We start from the raw sequence: 14,947 nt of genomic DNA on the forward strand, positions 1-14,947 counted from the left end.
TTCGTCATTTCATCATCTGGGGCTGTCAGTTCCCATCTCAGTACTGACCTTAAACTCTGTCTTACCATCGTGTGCAGACACCAGATGCACGCAGCCTCGACCTGATCCACTAGCCCCCAAAGCCCCTCAGAGGCCATGAGAACCTCCCTCGACCTCAGTATCAGAGGAAGCAACTTCAACTAAGCTCATTATTTTGAGACTCTGCTACTTCTTAACCATATTTGAACCAAACCAACTCACTTCCCATCAACTGCAGACCAAGTGGTCACTGTGGGCAGGTACCAGCGCCACAAAAGTGCTAAAAATAGGCAATGTGACAACCACAACACCCGGCTATGATGGTAAGGAGCAAACACTGCAGGCCACACCTGTGCCCTAAACCTGTCCCCAGTGAGTTTCCTCTTTGCCACTAAGACAATTACTGCCCATGCGGATGGCCAGAATTTCAATAAATCTCTATTTCCAAATCACCAAATGACCCTCTAGCTGAATGTCACGAGCCCAGTACTGGGTCAGAGGTTGATTCACTCTACTCTAATGAATTTTAGTCAATCCCCATGTTCAACTCACTAAATTCTTCCTCCCTTGCAGTGCAAGGGAAATGATATTTCTTCTCCTCTCTTCCAGATGCTTCCAGCCCAAGTGAGGCGGTTCCTCAATCCCCTTCCTGGGGAGTCAGAAATGATACAGTCTAAAATGATACAGTCACTCAGGTCCATCCAACCCCAAATTGCCGTAGACGCTGGAAGAGGGTCAAGTGCATATGGACTAAGGAGGCAGTGTGATCCCCGTGAGGTGCCTGTATCAGAAAACCACAGCCCCTGCCTCCCCGAGACAGCTGGGGCCTGGGGAGTGACCTCTGCTGCCCTCTCAGCGTGAAAGGAGCCCAGGTAGGAATTCCCCACTGAAGTAGTCAAGCAAACCCCCAATTTCAGGATTCACTCTGCAGCCCCCAAATGGGAACAGACCTGACTCACGTTTCACCGCACTGCTAACAGGAACCTGGCCCTATTAACCTGAAACCCCCTCTCCAACCCTGGTCAGCAGCATCTGCAAGTGGAATTTAGTGGGACTGACTTCAAAGTACCCAAGCCTAAGGGTCTATGGCCCCACAAAGCCCCATCCCGGTGTCTGTCCTTCCAGCAAGCAGCCAGTTCCACAGCATGTGGGGGTTCTCATTTTCCCAGCAGTGTGTCACCTTCCGGATGATTCAGAATGTGTGCGACACGGGTCACACGTGGGGAGCAGCTGGTGAGTCATCGTCACTCACTGCCCCACACACAGTCATCTTCCAGGTCTGAGAGTTCCAGGACGGGGGTTACCTGGCCATTGCTCTGTCTCTTGTAGGGCCCAGAAAGGAGATGTGTTTCCCCCAGGGATGCACTCACCACTAGGGTGACCACTGTAGAGGGCCGCCTGCCTAACCCTGAGGGGTGGGCTCCACCCTGCAGGCGTGGGTGGCTTAGGGCTGACCTGAGACGCTGGCTCCAACACCCAGGCCCTTCTCACCTGCATGTGTCACTGAGGGCACGCTGCTGCCATCTGACCACAGCTGACATGTCATGGAGGGATACGGCCCCCACACTGAACGATTTCCTGGGCAGGCTCTTCCCAACCATCTCAGTGGTCACAAGTTGAGGACCACCACTGGCCACCAGCTCCAGCCGGCCCCTGCCATGGCCCATGCAGCTTCTTTCTGGGCCTCACATTTGATGCTGCCCAGCACTGCCCAAACACAGTCCCCGGCCCTGCAGGAGAACCTGAACCGGAGGGACGAGGTCAAGACCCATACAACCTGCCAAGAGCCCAGTGCTACGCCCCAGCCACCAGAGAGGGTGCCAGGCGGGCAGCAGAGGGGAGGCACACATCCTCCATTGCAGCCAGCATGGACCTCAGGGCTACAGATATCCAGTCGCAGGAACTCAGAACCACGAGGAACCGGCCCTTTCATCACAGTCAGGAGGAGAATGAGGCACAGGCATGGAGCCTGCTCAAGGTCACACAGCGTAGGCCAGCTCCCAGCCACTCTGCACATGGCCTGGCCCACCATCTCCAAGACAGCGCTTTTTCCTGCACCAGGGCAATGACCCCCGGCCCCACCTACAGGACCATGCTGCACACGGCCAACCCACCTCCAGGGGCAGGGTGACAGACACCCCCCAGAAGAGCAGAAAACCAGATCCCAGTATGGGCTGGCCATGGGGAAGAACGCAACAAAGCAGCCACTAGGTCCTCGTCTCCACCTTGTCAGCAGCCAGCGCCAGGCTTCTCTAGGGCTCCGCCCCCCGGGTCCCTCAGGGCCCCTGGACCCTGCCAACCACACCACTGCAGGCTCCACATGACTGCTCCAGAGGTCCAGAAGACAGAGAGGATGGACATAGGTCCCTGGGGCGGGGGTCTCCCTTTCCACGCTCACTCCTGGCCTTGGGTCACAGGGCACTAAGCGGTTCGTCCAAGAGTGCAGAGAGTCAAGCATAACCCCCAGCTCCTTCCCCAAATGCAGGTTACCTGGTGGTGGGTCTGGGAGGGCAGCCTGGGCATGGGCACTGGACAGAAGTGGCATGTGGCCTGGCTCTCCTATCCTCCCTGCCCAGTCAGCCCTCCCAGACCCACCGCCAGGCGCTGTACCAGGCCGGCGGCCACCTCGGCTGACTCTGGATGCCAAGAAGCCTCTAATCCTAGCTTCACCCAAAGCAGACGACATCTAGGGGAGCATCGACATCCCCATCAGGGCGAGTGCCTTCTTGAGGCCAGGAAAGGGGGCCGTGAAGACAGTAACTCAGATCACCCAGCGACACCACCAACAGCCGTGGCAGGGGCTGGTGGGGGCGGCAGCTGCTGTCTACTGAGCACACCGCACCCCAGGCAGGTGCCAGCTTCTTACAGGAACCCTTCCCGCTGCTCTAGGAGCCAGGACCCACTGCTGTCACCATCCCTCTTTTGCAGATAAGAAAGCAAGGCTTGGAAACTTCCAGAAGTCATACCAGTGTCAGGGGGCAGGGGGCAGTGTCTGATACTACAGGTATGGAAAGCAAAGTTCCCCACCCTGCATCAGAGGCAAACCCAAGTGGGCCAAAGCAAGTTCCTGAGCACACCTGGGCTGAGCTGTGCTCATTCAAATCGTTTTCTTAACAGAATCTCGAGCTCACCTCAAGCTTGGAGCCTGGTGAACGCTTCATGAAGAGCAGGTTCCTGGGCCCCAGTCGGGTGACAGTGGCTGAGGGACATATCCGACCTCTGGAAGCCCGGGAAGCATGCTGTTCAGAGAAGCGCACGCTGCTACCAGCTCATTCCAGAGCGCATGGTGCAGTAATTTTTTGCCAGCTTTAAAAAGCAGCACAGGAAAGAAATTAAGCAGTTTGCAAACTGAAGTCTACATGGTGGATGAGGAGCGGCCAGTTACGTGCTCAGAAGAATGCAGTTGTGGGTTTCTGTTTGGGGTCAAGCTGTGCCAAATAGTAGCACTCTGAAAATGCACATAACAAGAAAACTCATTACAAACTCTGTAACCCTAAAACCTATACCAAAGCCTCCAAAGCTGCTGCTTAACCCTGACGGGCAGCTCTGTGGGCGGGAGCGGTCACAAGCCTGGCTGAGGAGGGCAGGCCTCGGGCTGGGATGGCAAGTCATGCCCAAAGCATCTGCAAGTGACAGAAAGTTCTGGAACTATTTCACACAGGGAGGGGAATTACTGGCCATTCAGAACATACACCACAACATTTCAGAACTAGAGGAAGTTTTCAGCAATACTCTCCCACTTGCGAGCCAGAAACTTCAAGCATCCGCCCCTGCTCCCCAACAGCCAAAGAGCAAACCCTCCAGACAGCCCCCAACCACATCCACACCGTGACGAGGGGCCTGGACCCCACTTACTGGGTGAGTCAGATGCCCTCCAAGCTTTAGTGGGAGACAACTGACTATGACTCTAGGGGTAGCTACTGTCCAGCTGCAAAACCCACCCAGGGCACGAGCCTGCACGGGGGCAGCAGCTGGGCTGGGAGGACGAACAGCTAACATCTTCCCAGGCAGGGAAGAGGACCAGCCACAGTCACTGGGGAGAGGGAAACTGGCCTCTGATGTCTACAGAGTCTAACAGGGGTATTTCCGGGGCCTCAGCAACCCCACAAGCTCAGAGAGATGCCCTGCCCAGGGATGTTTATCTCCATGGTGCCTTATCAGTAAAAATCTGTCATCCAAATATGCACCATTAGATGGGCCGGGAGTGGTGGCCCAAGCCTGTAATCTCAGAACTTTGGGAGGCTGAGGCAGGCAGATCACCTGAGGTCAGGAGTTCAAGATCAGGATGGCCTACATGGCAAAACCCCATCTCTACTAAAAATACAAAAATTAGCTGGGTGTGGTGGCTCGCACCTGTAATCCCAGTTACTCAAAAGGCTGAGGCAGGAGAATCGCTTGAACCCAGGAGGCAGAGGCTACAGTGAGCCAAGATCATGCCACTGCACTCCAGCCTGGGCGACAGAGCAAAACTCCATCTCAGGGAAAAAAATACCAAAAAACAAATAGGCACCCATCAGAAACAGGTTAAATTAATAATAATATTATAGCATGCTATGCGGCAGTACAATCCACGCAAGTCAATGTTTACTGACAAGTACAGATAAACATTCTATTAAATGCAAAGAGGAGAAGATAAAACAGCACTTAAGTGCGAGCTTACTCATGTAAAAAAACCAGTCATAAAAAGTCACACCCAGGAATGGCCTGGCTGGCACGTTCCATGCTCACTCCCAGGCTGACTCCTAACCCTGGCGACTCCTGCTCCTGCTCCTGCGGGTGAGCCACCCGGGGCACACCCAGGGCTGGCTAGAACACCACCCACAAATGCAGGTAGAGTGACCTGCAGGAGGAGGGACACCAAAATGTCAGAACTAATTCTGGGAGGTGGAATTTTAGGGGCATTTTAAATATCTTCTTGGAACTTTCCTGTATCTTCGAAATTTTTTTACTGGAGGCATTTTTCAGTATTGTTCTCCCAAACAAGAGCAGTTTCCCCAGAATCTCCCTTTTTTTTTTTTTTTTTTTTTTTTTTTGGAGACAGGGTCTCACCCTGTCACTAAGGCTGCAATGCAATGGTGCAATCATAGCTCACTACAGTCTTGAACTCCTGGGCTGAAATGATCCTCCCACCTCAGCCTCCTGAGTAGCGAGGACTACAGGTGTGAGCCATCATGCCCAGCTAATTTTTTATTTTTATTTTTTTGTAGAGATGGGGTCTTGCTACGTAGGCCAGGCTGAACTTGAATTCCTAGGCTCAAGTGGTCCTCCCACCTCGGCCTCCCAAAGCACTGTGATTACAGGTGTGAGCCACCGTACCCAGCAAGATTCTCTCTCTTGATGGTTTCACCTCAGCAAAAAAGAAGGTGGCCCTGAAGCCCCCAGAGCACATTCCAGCCTCCTCAAGGACATGTTCCCAGCCCCTCCCTTGGCCAGACTGGGATCCGTAGAGTCAAGGCCCAATACAAGCTCTAGTTCATCTATGCTGTCCTCATCTCTCTGTGTCCAGACCTCAGTGCACCTTCCCTTCTATACTGCTCTGCCATGACAAGCCCTGACCTGTCCATCTGTTCCCCCAGGAGAGGCGTGTTTACATGGCACAGGAGCCTGGCGGCCCAGCTGCACCCTCTGCGCCCACCCTTACCAACTGTAAAGTCCTGGACTGGCCACTTAGCCCTCTGCCCTTTGGCTTCCATCCATAAGACAGAGTTGGCCACAAAAGGTACTTGGATTATTTATAACACCACTTGGCACAATAAATGTCAACTACTAATATAAGTAGTATTATGTAAATGTACTACCATGGAATGGATTGGGTCATTTTTACTAGACAGTGGCATTGTAACCCTGACTAAGCCTGGAGATCTGAGGACAGGACCCTTGGGAGTTGGGAGCTGAGATCTGAAAATTCAGGATGATCAGGGTGGCCACAGTGAGGTCCTGAAACTGTCTGAGGCAAGTGTGAGGGGCACCCTCCAGCACTCTGTCATAAGAGCAGCAATAAGACCACTGGCTACACGGCTCTTCCTCCTCTAAGTGCCCTGCCTCTATCTCTGGTCACCAGTGCAGCGGGCACACCCTCTGGGGATCTGCGGGCCCTCAATGATAAAAATAGATTTGGTGCTGCAGGCAAATGATACTTAACACCCATGTGAAAATGAGGTTAAAAAGCAAAAACAACCTCCCAACCTCCTCACACCAATCAGGGTGGCCACTACCAAAAAAACCAGAACACAACAAGTGTCGGTGAGGATGTGGAGAAGCTGGAACCCTTGCACTTTGCTGTGGGAATGCAATATAGGGTAGCCACTGTGGGAATCACAATGGTCCCTTAAAACATGAGAATAACCATGTGATCCCAAGATCCCACTCTGTGTATGTACACAAAGAAGTCCCAGAGACATGTGCACACCCGTGTTCACGACAGCACTATTCACCAGGGCCAGAAATCTCTTCTGCAGCCAGTCAGGTCCGGAGAGTGACCCCACATTTATAAGGACAACCTGAAGGGGACCTCTGTTACCACGGTGCGAACACAGAAGCGTCACGGTGTGCACGATGGTTGGGAACATAGCAGAGCTGGCTCTGGGGCTTGCCAAGTGCTGCTGGTGCCTCCTGGGCACAGGGAAAAGCCAGCTCTTCACAGGGACTTCTCACCTCGCTGTCTACAGCAGGCTGGAGCACGGATGTAGCAGTGACCCTCTGAGGCTGCCACGAGTGCCCCATGAGTGCAACTGCAGAGACGGCAGCCTGCAGAAGACCGACTGAGTGCGAGGCCACCAGGGGACTCGCCCACTTCCACGGGGCCAGGCGGCCAGTGGGCCATTGCAGCATGGTCAGCACTGATGGAGTCCTTGATAGTGAGGAGGGGTCTCCAATCGGCGGGGTGGGGTCTCCAGTCAGCAGAGAGGGGCTCCCATGACCTCTGTCTAACCAGCAGTCACTGCAGACTGTGAACACAGCTGGTGCCACATGCTATGGCTTCTGAGCCCACGGTGTGTGTCCTGGACAGGGACTGTGCACAAGCACAGCAGGTCAGATGCATCCGCCTCTTGGCATTTTGCTTAACCCCCTCTGGGAGGGGCCTCCCGCCCCTGCATGTGGCTGAGCACGGGCTTCCACCAAAGCCATCAGGGTCTGCCCAAGTACTGGGTGGACACCATCCAGGGCAGAAGCCCAGAGGGTCACAGGGTCCGGGGGCAACAGGGAGACACAAAGCCCTCTGCTGTCCCACTACACACAAGAGCATGGCCCTAGGTGCAGACTGTCCCGAGGCTAAGACAGTATCTCTCAAAGTCTCTGGATGCTGGTATCAGTGAACCCCAGCAGCTCTGCACTAAGTGCGGGTCACACTGGGCAGCTCCAGCCAGAGCGCCACCACCACTCCCCTCTGGACTGGGTGACATGGACGCTATAATGAGCTACAGAAGCCCCCACGCAGACGTGGGCAGGAATCTGTGCATGACTCACATGTAGCACTTGGCATGCAAGGACTACCCCGCTCTGGGGAGAGACACCGTAACACATGGAGCACACCAGGAGTGCCAATGACGTGGACCACGCCTACCACAGTGTCTCCAGCTGTTCATGTTTTAAGACCAGCCAGACCTTGGCCCGGAGCAGCAGTAATGTGCGACAAGGCCCACCCAGTCTCCCCAGTCACGCGCTGCCAGCCAGTGGGGCCCATCCACCGTCTCCACAATGCATGCTGTCCCCATCCAGCACACGGGTAGGTAGAGGAGGGAGGGGTCTCGGTCTAGGAGCCAGCCAGGCCGCTAGAAACCTCTAGAAGGGAAGACGTCAGCATAATGGCATTGGGCGCCTTCTCAATCTCCACTGAGACCTTTGTCAAAACGGTATGCAGGCCCCCAAATCTACTGCTTTTTTGGGTTTTCACTTTCTTTCGTGAAGCTTCGTGCATGTAAAAATGTTAGTCTGTCTTTTCTCCTGTTAATGCCATTCGTCAGTTTAATTCGCAGGCCCTAGAAACAGAACCTGAGAAAGCAGAGTGAAAGTTTTTCTTCCCCCAACCAGCAGTGTAGCACCTTCTCTCCTCTCTGCTCTCCTGCCTCTCTCTCGTAAGAAACTTTGTGATCACATTTAGGGATCACCCTGGAAAATCCAGGAGAATTTCCCTATCTCAAGGTTCTTAACTGAATCGTATCTGCAAAATCCCTTTACTATGTAAGGAAATGTTCACAGGTTCCAGGCATGAGGGATGCCCCAAGGTATTGGGGCATCATTCATCCTCCTGCAGACCCCTGGCATGTGCAGCCATGAACCTTTGAGTGGAGTCTCCAGGGCCCTGTCAGGGAATGTAAAGGGGAGGCAGGGCAGCTGGGCCAGGCCCTGTCTGAAGAGGCCACTGCACCTCCCAGCCTTCTGCAATGTGGCCTAGTGTGTGCAATAGTTCTTGATTTTTTTCTCCTGAAAGAAGAAACCTTCAAATGCTGTGAGGTAATTAATCCATATATTTTTTTAATACTGGGAAGTTCCAACCAAACACATCTGAGGGCTGAGTTGCTGGTCTAAGAGCTCAGAGTCTACCTGGGCTCCTTGCATGGGGGAAGGGGCTGGCCAAGGCAGGGAGTGCACAGGGGCTACACATCCCCCAGGGCATGTAGAGGACAGAAATCCCCACTAAGAGAGTCATGATAAAGGCAGTCGTAAGGTAATATTAATTTTAAGAATGCTGGTTGAGTAAACATGCAAATGACCATTAACAGGACCTGGAAAATAACCAGAACACCAGTACATTCCATGGGAATCTTGACTTGATGAGTCATTCAGATGCAAATTTTACCCCAATTCTGGAAGGATTACAAGCATCCCCATTCACAGCCCCCATTCCGATGTAAATTCTAGTCCCAGGACTGGCCCTCCAGTTCCCAGCCTTCTGGCTGCTTTGCCCTGTTTCTTTCCTTGAGGCTCCTAAGCAGGAGCTGTGGAGTTTCTGGTTTGTTTCTGGCCCCTCCTCCTTTCCCCCAATCCCAGAGACGGAGACGGCAGACTCCCAGGGCTCTCTGACTTTCACACACCTGGACCATACTAGACACAGTGCTGGGCATGTACTTTGATTTACAGAACCCAGTGACAACAGGCCACCCAGGTCTCTGTGTCAGCAAAGATCCTGAACAGCAGCCACACCCACAGCTTTATGCAGAGCAAGTCCTACAGGCTCCACCTACGCCCCACCCGGCCCCCGACCAGCCTGCTGCCTGCTCCTGGACAACCTGGTCTGGGTGCACCCCTCCCAGGGCCACGCCCACAGGTTGCAGGCCCAGCCTTTCCTTACAGAGGCTGTGCAAAACAGAGAAACTTAGAGATACATGAAATTTAAATAAAGGAAGGGCATAAACACTGCCCAGTGTCCATATCTGCAGTGCTGCGTCCCAACTGGTTGCCCAGGTAAAGAAAGCAGGGATAGCCCCAGGCCAAGAAAGCGCTCCCCGCAACTCCCCCCTCGCCCCCCAACCCCCGCCCCAGAATCACAGCCTCAGCCTTGGCTTCTCAGATGCTCTCTGGCCAGCTACAGATGGACGGAATTCTCAGACAACATCCTGCACTTCTGTTGCCTTCAAAGCACAGAGATGCAAAGCTCTGGGGTGAAGCCTGTAAGGTCCACTCAAGTGTGTTTTTCATCTGGTTGTCCAGAAGGGCAGCAGGTCATTTGGTCCCCTCACATTAGAAACAAGGCCACTTACTCAGCTCATTCTCACTCAACCCCAGTGAGCGGTGAGAAATGGGAACACCAGACCACTTACCAAATGACAAAGAAAACCCAAGCCCCTGCCCCTGCCCGGCTGGCCTCACCTTTCCGGGGGCCATGCTCCTGGTCCCACGCTGGTCAGCATGTCCCCAGCCACCACGGAGGACGGATACTCAGGACACCATCTGGCCCAGCCGCCCCATCCTCACGCAGGGCCTCTGCCCGCCTGGGACGTCTGTCCTCACTGCAGGGGTTTAAAGGGCTCTGTTATTAGTCGGGGCTCAGGCCAGGACTGCTCCAGCCACAACAAGGCGCCCTTCAGCACAGGGACGAGGTCCCGTGGTGAGCCTTCTCCGCAGGTTGTGGAACAAGCCTGTCCCATTCTCTGCCTTTTAAACAGCGGGACTGTTCAGCGATGTGGACCCGATTGTTTTCCTGTGTGGGCTAATTCAGGGGCTCGTGGGGCAGGGACCAGTCCCAGGGCTGAGGAAGGAGGAGAAAGCCTGCCTTAGAGGAGGGTTTGGGGGGTTGTGGCCCAGCACCCAAGCCATGCACACCATTGTCCACCCACGGAGCGGCAGGGCGCCTGGCAAGGGCAAGCTCCTCAGTGCCTGAGGACCCTGCAGGCCTGGCCACTACTGCAGTCATCTGGGGGCTCCATGGCAGGATGGGCGAGCTGCCTAGGGCCACAGGACAATGGGGCCAGAGGGGAAGTCCCAAGGAAGCAGCTGTAGCCCTGGGCAAGTCACTCAGGCCCTCTGAGCTCTCATGTCCAGCCTTGGACTCAGGAATCACGAAGGCAGCTCAGTCAAGAGGTAGCAATGAGGGCAAATTTGGGAGGTGAGCATGCACAGAGCTGCTGGACAGTGCTGCAGCCAGACGGCCTGCTCCCAGCTGGGCAGATGACCCTGAACTGGGAAGCACGTGGCCTCTTCTGTTAGGGGCTGCAAGGCCCTGGCTGCTCTGTCGTCCAGCATGTCCACCCCCATGAGTGGCCTGATACCAGTGGGCATTGCACAGTGCAGTGAAGAGTGGCTCGTGCAGCTCTGGCAGTTTTTATTTTTCTGCAGGCCAGGTTTTCCTCCCACAGCAGCAGGCACCTGTCCTCAGCCTGTAAGGAAGCACGATGCAGTGAGTATTGCCCAATCTTGGTCGCCCACACTTGGTATTGAATAAACAAACAACCACAGGACAAGCAGCAGGGCAGGTGTGAGGCTCGGCCTGAGTCTCCGACACTGCAGGTGCGGCCTCCAGATCCCAGCCTCTGCACCCAACCCCGCCCAGCACCAACCCTAGCAGGCGGCAGCGACAGGCACTCCCACTGCTGCAGTGCGCCCTGAGAGGGGAGGGTGCAGGCCTGGGACATGGCTGGGTTCAGTGACACGGGCACCTGCTCATGTGCGCCAGCAGCAAGGGGCACAGGTTCCCGGTACTGCCTCTGGTCAAGGGGTCCCAGGGAGGGAGGTCTGGCTGATGTGTCCAGGTGCTAAAGGAAGGTAGCAATGGGACTTGAGCGGGCACAGGTGACAGCCACACAAATTAGGTCTCTGAGTCTCAGAGATGAACAAGACAGGGACACCGTATGAAAGATGTGGTGCTCTGCCCTGGCCCGCAGCTCGGGACATAGTCAGGACAGGGATACGCTTGAACCCAGATGCCAAGTCTAAAATTCCTTAAACTGAGCAACTCAGTCCCAAGGATGAGCCATCCAACCTGCTAACACGCACAGTGCCACCCGGCACCAGGCTTTGCGCCCTTCTCACTAGAAGAATTCTAATAACCTATGGGGTAGGGATAGAGGGGCAGGGCCATCTCAGCAAGATGCAGAGAGGAAGCAGAGGACACTGTACCCAGAAGGGCACCCAGCAGCTGTGGAGGGGGCAGCCTCCCTGGGGCCTGAGTGTGGAAGAGGGAAGAGGGAAGCAACAAAAGCGCACTGTAGAGAACAGTCAAGCCAAGCGCCCTCCTTCTCTCCCGGGAGCCTTTCGTGACCATGAACGCAAGCTTTAAGTTTGGAGATGAGAAACTGGAGACCCAGGAAGGGGAAGAGTGAAGGGCTGGGGGTCAGCTGGTGCTGGACTTGTGCTCATGTGGATGCCACACTCAGGCTGGCCTGGAGAGAGCTTTCAGGGTGGAGCACCTTCCATGGCAGCTCATGATGGCTGCATCGCAGAATGGCACAACAACATGAGCAGGATGACATTCATCACAGGCTCCTGGTGACTGCAACTCCGGCTCACGACAGAGCCGGGGTCATGCAATTAGATAAAATATTAATCCAGTACATCATGGGCTGAAAGCTATGCCTGTCAAACCCACATTATGAACTGCTTTATTCTGTCATTCCTGAGACAAAGAACATTTCTAGTATTAGGGATATTTGAGGCAATAAATCAATAAAGAATTCTTTATATTCTTTGACTAGAATCAAATACAATGTATATTTTTACTTTTTCTTTTTTTTTTTTTTTTAAGATGGAGTCTCACTCTGTCGCCCAGGCTGGAATACAACGGCTTGATCTCTGCTCACTGCAACCTCTGCCTCTCGGGTTCCAGCGATCCTCCTGCCTCCGCCTCCTGAGTAGCTGGGATTACAGGTGCCCACCACTACACCCGGCTAATTTTTGTATTTTTATTAGAGACAAGGTTGCACCATGTTGGCCAGGCTGGTCTCGAACTCCCTCACCCTGGGAGCCACCCGGGCTGCAGCACCTCCATCCACACCCACTGGGGACGAGCCCTGGAGTGGTGCTGGCTCCTCTGCCCCACAGACCCAGTTGAGGCTCCCTCCCCGCCCCTGCCAGGAAGCCTTCCTCCCATTCCTCTCCAGCCCCTGCGCCTTCTTCCACCCACATTTTCACCCACCCCGATGGTATAGCTGCATGAGTATGTCAAAATTCCAAATCTGGTCTTGACACGCCTCTGCCAAAAAGCCTTCAACAGCTCTCCGCTGCCTTTTGCTTAAAATCCCAACCCTTTCCCCTCATAATGCCATCTGATCCAGCTCCCACCCACACCCATGTTCCCGTCACCCTGGCCCCCGGGCCCTGCCCTCTGCTTGCCCTCCACACTCAGCCCCCAGGGAGGCTGCATTCTCCACAGCAGCAGGGACCTTCTGGGTAAAGCGTCCCCTGGTCTCCTGGAAAAAAGGGAGGCCGCTTCCTCCTCTGAGCTCCCTGGCACCTCATGCAAGACTTATTCATGTTCCTCTGCAAATATTTCCTAACTACCTGCTACGTGCCAGGCACCGTGCTAAGTGCCAGTAGAGCAAAGTGGGGCTGGCTCCACCCTATGGAACCCATCCAGTGGGCAGGACATCAGTGTCCCACGGCGTGTGCTTACGTGTGTGTGATGACACACTGTGACAAGTCCTGAGCAGAAACACACAGGGTGCCAAGAGCACTACAGGAGACAAGCTGGCCTGGTGAGGAGGCTGAGTTGGACCTGGAGGGTGAGGTGTCAGAACTGCACAAGTACACTTTAACTGGACTACTGCAGCAAATTTCCAGCCAAGCGGGCAAAGCAGCATGCAACTTGACTGATCAGAGCTCCTGAAAGTCGTTTGACCTGCTCACCCAGGGAGTCCTTCTAAGAACAAGCCACTCCCCTGGGCAAGTCGCTCCCTCAGCAAACCACCATCAGGCTGGCTTCATGCCCTCTGCTGTGTCCACAGATCTTAAAGTCTTATTACACACTGTAAACATGTCCCAATCCAAATCAGACCAGCCACCCACACTGAAAGATCTGCCTTAAACCAAACTCCCAGACCTTACGAATACCAACCCCGGCCTCCGCTTCCACACACGTGCAGGACTCGGCCGGGTGGCACTGTTCCTCCCAGCAGCGGGCATTCCACGGCTTTGCGTGGTGGACAGGCCATCAGGGAGGACTCTTCAGGAATTGGGCACCAACAACATTAGCTTCCTAGGCAGACAGAACAGCAGGCAAGACAGAGCCCAGTGTGTCTGGGATCAGAAGGAAAGGGGATGTGGCCGAGGTGATGATGGCAGAGGCAACCCTGAGCTCTGGCTGGAGATGTCTGCACGAGCCAGGTCCCCGTTCCCACATGATGGGCCACCCCCAGATCACTGTGTCGGGATCAGAATGCCCCAGACCACGGGAAGGAAGCAAGGGCAGCCTGGAGGCAGCAGGTAGGGAGGGGACCAATTCCCCACCACCCCACGTGTCCTCCTCAGGGCTCCTGGGACCTGCCTGGAGGCTGTGGCTGCTCTGTCCCTGGGTGTCCTCATTGGAGGCTGTGCCTGCTCTGTCCCTGGGTGTCCTCAGTATCCTCTTTGTCGTTTCAGCCCCTAATACCTATCTAACCACTCTGCATCCAGCTTTCCTGCCTGTGCCCTAACTCCCCTCCTACACTCCCGTCCCACCCCACACTGTTCAACTTCAGCTTCTGATCTAAGTGAAAGGGAAGCCCAGCAACTCCAGGCCCCACCGTGTGGACAGAGGGCTAGAGGCTGGCAAGAGGGGCTCACGGCCATGTCCACCTTTGACAGTCCCTCACTAGGCACCCTTCCCATGGCTGTGTTTAAACACTTCTCTTTCCCATCGGACTGTAAGGCTCTATTATTTAACGTGCGGGAAATCTTGTACAGTTTATAGATGTGTAGACCAGCAATGGCCAGGCTGGTGAGCTCAGCATGCTCCTGATCACCCCTTCCCATCATCAACACCCAGTGAGCTGGGGCTGTTTCCTTCTCTTTCCCCTGGCCCAGGCCACATCTTCAGGCCAGAGACACGGTTTGCTGCCCCATATGGCCTGGGTCAAGTTCACTGGCCAAAGCACCGGGAGGGGCTCAGTGGGTTGGCCCTGGGCACCACGGCTGCCACAAGGATGGTAGAGGCTGCTGGCGCCCCCCCACTCCTCCAGCCCCACTGGCCCACCTGCCAGAAGAGGAGGAAGCCACCTGCTCTTCCCAAGCTTACCAGGTTCCAAGAGTCCTCTGTTAAACGTGGTGGCTTTGCAGGAAGAATACGGACCTCATTTGTCAAAATGCAGTAGAATAGAAAAAACTGTAAGAAAACCATGCAGCAGCAACATCTCAAAAAAGCGAGATGGTCAGCAGCAAGGCGGGGAGGAGGGGCGGCCACCATCTGAAACCATGCATAAAAATAAACCATCTGCCTGGCCGGGGTCCTCTTCCTCTACTTGCTAGAAACACAGAGTTCAAGGTAAAAATGGAAAAGACAGTGAGTTTCACTTCCACA

The 14,947-nt window shown here is 54.7% G+C and overlaps 1 protein-coding gene across 25 annotated transcripts in view; it reads right to left on the bottom strand.

The window, feature by feature from the left end:
• Positions 1 to 14,947, bottom strand: part of SEMA4D (semaphorin 4D) — a 134,646-nt gene that overhangs the window by 64,598 nt on the left and 55,101 nt on the right. For 4 of the 25 annotated variants that reach the window (XM_077966321.1, XM_077966306.1, XM_077966311.1 and 1 more), the window contains exon 1: positions 9,829 to 12,072. The exons of the other annotated variants lie outside the window; for them this stretch is intronic. The gene's annotated coding sequence lies outside the window, so the exon portion shown is untranslated. Of the gene's footprint in view, positions 1 to 9,828; positions 12,073 to 14,947 lie in introns of those variants that run through there. 25 annotated transcript variants of the gene reach the window in all.

Source organism: Macaca mulatta, chromosome 15 (genome assembly GCF_049350105.2).
Source record: "Macaca mulatta isolate MMU2019108-1 chromosome 15, T2T-MMU8v2.0, whole genome shotgun sequence".
NCBI classification, from domain to species: Eukaryota; Metazoa; Chordata; class Mammalia; order Primates; family Cercopithecidae; genus Macaca; species Macaca mulatta.